We start from the raw sequence: 5,603 nt of genomic DNA on the forward strand, positions 1-5,603 counted from the left end.
TCTCTCCTTAAGAATACCAAAACTCCAATTCTCAACATACATCATCCTTGGATTCAATCGCTACAACTATAGCTTTCAAAAATTCCACCAATCGTAAACTCTTAATACACTAAAAAAAATCATTGTCTTACCCAAATCTATGGCCTCAATAGTTCCTACAATATTAGCACAATATCTCGTATACCACTACTCGCACATATGCTTGCAACACAAGCGATATCACTCAACCACTACTTCTTACGTAAGCAAGAAGTATCAAACAAATAAGATATTATAAGAATGAAGAAAAGCGGTCCTAATGGTATTAGCTAACACTATCATGACTATCATTCCTCTAAAAATAACTTAACAATATCAAACTCAACAATATCAACTCAAGAAGAACATCATCATCATCAAAGCAAAACATCATCATAGTACACAACAAACAAGACACACTCAGAGCACACAACAGAGTCGTGATAAGCACATAACACACACGATCGATTGGATCGACCTGCTCTGATACCACTAAATGTGACACCCTCTACCCCAACATACATATACAGTAGTCATAAAAAAATCAATAAAAATAAAATTTCCAACCACGTAAGGGTAAAGAGTTCACATTCATAAACTTAATCCAAATAACATGCCAGTAAAATTACAAAGAGATAAAACTGAATTTTCCAAAATAATTTAATAAGAACATCTTAAACTAATCCTATCTATGTCCCGATGTCACATGTCCTATCAGAGCAAAACCCAACATAGAAGCCTAAGCTTCATCACCAACATCCTCAGCCTCACACTGATGATCACCTGTATAATAGTCAAAGCAAAACAACACGAGAAAAGGGAGTGAGAAACATCTCACTCTAGCTCACAGTGTAGAAATGTATGTCGAATAGCCAAACACAAATAAAACAAGTATAACATAGATAAGTTAATAATAACATCACACTTATCCAAGACATAAACCATCACTTTATCATATAACATTAAAATGCATAAGTATGGACACGGACTACATATTATCATGCATGTGGTGCCAGTAAAACATCACATGGCATATTGCCGCTAGTAATACACGAAGAGTAATCTAGGAGTACATGCCGGGTCACACCCTCTGCGCACTCTCACTAGAAGGATATACTACCAGAGTCTCGTCGGGATAGCTAAGCCGCGCAAGATACATCCCATGCACACAATGGGCGAGACTGAGACTTCCAAACCGAGCTATCCCCAAGGACTAATCCCCAAAGCTTTTACACTAGGGGGCCTTCTCTGGCGGTGTATTCCATATCGTACCCTTAAAACACTTATGCAAATGATGCATGTCAATCAAGACTCTATGCATTCTCATATCACATTATCATTTCTCATTCCCATATCACATTATCATGTCTCATTATCACTTTTCGCATCAACTCATCATATTCACATAGTGTCTACAGAGCACTCAAAATCATATCAAAATTGATCTATTTTCAAAAATAAACACATATTTATACATCTCATTCAACAAGGAATACATCAGAACAATCAGAAAGCAAAACAGAAAACATTCATATTTTGCCTGTTTCTCATAGGGTTCCCACAGGAACTCACAGAGCACTCTAATTCATATCAAAACTTGTTTATTTTCAAGATTATATACATATTTACACTTAGCAAATATCAAGAAACACAACAGAAAACTCAGAAGGTAAAACAGAAAACATTTAAAATTTGCCTCTTACAATTATCAATGCATTCCCTTAGGGTTTCCCATAGGAACCCATAGAAATCTCAATTCATACGATTAATTACATATAAGAAAACAATAGGCAAAATAGATACAATTGGGAAAAACCCCTCATACATAAGCATACAAAAAATGCAACAAACACAAGATTGGGGGCCAATCCCACTACCCAGCATACAATCCCACACCCAGAGCGAGGTTTCTCACTCCCCCCTTACCTGGATAAGCAGAAGACAAAGGTGTGATCTAAGGTCGTTCCTGAGTACTCTTCCTTAGAGCTCTTTGTTTCTCCTTTTTTTTTTCCTAACCCTTCAGAACGCAAATGAGGTAGATAGGGTTAACACTACCTGACTCCTTAAAATTAATCCATTGGGCTGGGTCAACCCAACCCATTTTCCTTCTCTTCTAACCCACTTCTCTTTTTCCTCAAAATAATTAAATAAAATAAATACATGTATATTATAAAATATTTTTCCTCTGTAATAATAATATATTTCTGACCCAAAATATAATAATATAATTTCAATAACAAAATATCATATAAAATCAACCTTCTCTTAAAACATATAAATATTTATTTAAATATGCTAATAAAAAATACTTATTTAATACGTACAAAATAATTGTCCAAAACAATAATTATTTAAAACGTACAAAATAATATTCTTCTATAATTATTAAAATAATTATGACCAAATACCATATAATAATAATAATTATAAAAAAATATCATAATTAATAATATTATACAAAATAATTTTCATAAATGATTATTATTAAAAACCTTTAAAAATTCAATCAAACACATTTAATTAATCAAAATAATTATAAGGAAATAATTTTTATAAATACAAAAATAAATAATAATTATTCGTAGTATTAGTAAAAAAATTCGGGGTGTTACACTTTTCCTCTAGTTACTAAGATGTTTCAGTTCACTAAGTTGTCTTTTGCCTACCCATGAATTCAATAGTAGTTCGAAAGGTTAACCTATATCGAGGATCTTCGGACCTATGCTTATTTTCAACTCCCCAAAGGATTTCGTCGCTTACTTCTCTAGATTGCTTACTATTTGACTAGATTGACTAGGAAAAAGTTGCCTTTGTATGGGATAATAAATGTTAGAGTAGGTTTCAAACTCTTAAGGAAAGATTGGATAATGTTACCAGATTTTAGTAAGTCTTATGTGGTATATAGTGATGCTTCTAAGATGGGTTGGTTGGAGTATGGATGCAAGAAGGAAGGGTAGTAGCTTATGTGTCTAGGTAATTGAAAATTCATGAGAGGAATTACCTTACCTATGATTTTAAGTTAGCAGTTGTAATATTTAGAGACACTTAGAGACACTCCCTATATGATTCTAAGCTTGAGGTATTTATTGATCGTTAGAGCCTTAATTATCTGTTGACTGAAGGAGTTAATTATGTGACAAAAGAGATAGTTTAATTTCTGGAGGACTAATATTTCAAACTTAGTTGTTAATTGAGTAAAGCCATTGTGGTGACCGATGTTTTGTGTAGGAAACCTTTATATTTATCTTCCCTTATGATCAGAGAGATGAATCCTTTTGGCTCAAATTAGAGACTTAAGTTGGGCTTATAAGGTTACCTTTAGTAGTGTGAGACTAAGTATGACTTGAGTAACGAATGGATTGTTGAAGGAAATTGGAGAAGCATAATTAGTTGATTCATTTTGGTGACAAGATATAAGGCTATAGGATAAGGTGATGGATGAGAGTTTGACTTGGGTGTAGATGGAGTGGTGAAATTAGAGATCTGATATGAATACCGAGTGTACTTACGCTTAGGTGCTTGATCTTTAGAAATGGTCATAGAAGTAAAACCAATATTGTGGCAGATGCCTTGATTATGATGACCTCTGATATATCATTTTTGATGATTTAAGGGTTGGATTTGATTGAAGAATTTAAAGACTTATGCTTAGTGTGTGAGATTATCCTTAGGATCATTGAATTGATTATGTTGAAAGTGACTAGTGAATTAATGGATGAGATTAGAGAAGCCTAGGAGTCAGATCCTTTCTTAGGGAACCAAGTGGAGAAGATTGGTAGAAGTATAGATAACCATTTCTGAGTAGAAATCGACGTTGTTTTGAGGTGCAAGAACAAACTTGGGTGCATAGTAACCTTGAATTAAGAAAGATGATTTTAGAGGAAGGACATAACAGTACTCTTAACATATATTTAGGAGCTAATGAGATGAATCGGGACCTTAGGAGGATGTATCAGAGTGGTGCAGCGGAAGCATGGTGGCCTAAGGTGAAGAGAGGAGTAGAGAAATTGTATACTCGTGTTTAGTATGCTAGAAGTCTTTAGGAATTTTTGTAGCACTCAGACGTCCCATTTTGGAAGTAAGATGATGAGTGGATAGGCCTTAATTGTAGGTTTTTCTGAGACGCTCAAGAGGTTGATTCTATTTGTGTTTTAGTGGATAGGCTCGCCAAGTTTACTTGTTTTGCCCTTAGATATCTTTTGGTGAAATTGATAGAGTTGTACATCAGTAAGGTAGTGAGGTTGCATAAGAATTAGAAAGTAAGAAGCGAAGAGTCTACCATTGCAAAAATTTCGAGGATGAAATTTCATAAAGGAGGAGAGTATTATAACAGCCCAAAATTGCTGGGCCAGAGGCCTAATTGATTGCCTGGAACGGGCCATTTCAAATGTGAAACGGGCCGTTCCGGAATAAGAAAAATGCCCAAAATTGGAGAAGCAGAACGGGCCATTCTGGTTTGGAGAACGGGCCGTTCTGGTGGGAGAACGGGCCGTTCTGCTGGTTTTGAGAACGGGTCGTTCCAGTTGAGAATTTTGCGTAGTTTCGAAGGGTCCAGAACAGCCGTTCCACTTTTGGAACGGGTCGTTCCGGTAGGTGAGCCTGAAATCCTATAAATAGCACCCCTCACCTCTCATTTTCACACATCTCTCATTCTCTCTTCCTATTATCTTTTGTTCTCTCTTCTTTCCCTCTTGTTCTCTCTAAAGACCAAGGGGCATTTAGAGGAGGAGACCAAGAGATCTCTGTTGTTTTAACTGCAGTTTATCCAGGGGTGACACGACCTTAGACAAGAGATGCTATAGGCGTGACCTTGGCATAGTATGGGATGGGTGATAACTCATGCTTATGTCGGGGGTGGCACGACCTCGAGCAAGAGATGTTGTAGGCGTGACCTTGGCACAATGTAGGAGTGTGATTTCTCACACTAATGACTAGGGATGAGACGAACCTTGAGTAGTGATGCTTCAAGGACGAGCGTGCCCCTAGCATGGTGTGGGATGAGTGAGGCAATTAACACGCATCACTTATGTCACATATGGCAGCCCTGGCATAGGGTTATTTGCAAGAGATTGTGTGAATTGTAATGTGATTGTGGTTCCTCACACTAATGACCAGGGATGAGACGAAGCTTGAGTAAGTGATGTTACAAGGACGAGCGTGCCCCTGGCATGGTGTGGGATGAGTGAGGCAATTAACCCGTATCACTTGTGTTAGATGTGGCGTGGCCTTGACACAGTGTTAATTGTAAGAATTGTGTGGATTGTGATGGATTGGTGTAATTGTGAATTGAGATGTGATGATAAATGATTGATAAATTATGATATATATAAATGCTTGTAAATAACATTTCAAGTTATGATGTGATGATGTTGTGGATTTTCTTGTGTGCTTTATATATAAATGTTTTCTTTTCTCACCGTACAATTTGTGGATGTTTTAGGTGAGGAAGATTCGGCTCTGAGTGACATCTAGAATGTCAACTGTTGAGTTGTGGGTGTGCTCTGATATTGTGACATCGAGGTAGAAAATTCTAGGATATGGAATTTTTATATGGATTTAGAGTTGTATTTATTATTTTAAAAATA

The sequence above is a fragment of the Cajanus cajan genome, chromosome 5, assembly GCF_000230855.2.
Source record: "Cajanus cajan strain Asha chromosome 5, NIPB_CcT2T_4, whole genome shotgun sequence".
NCBI classification, from domain to species: Eukaryota; Viridiplantae; Streptophyta; class Magnoliopsida; order Fabales; family Fabaceae; genus Cajanus; species Cajanus cajan.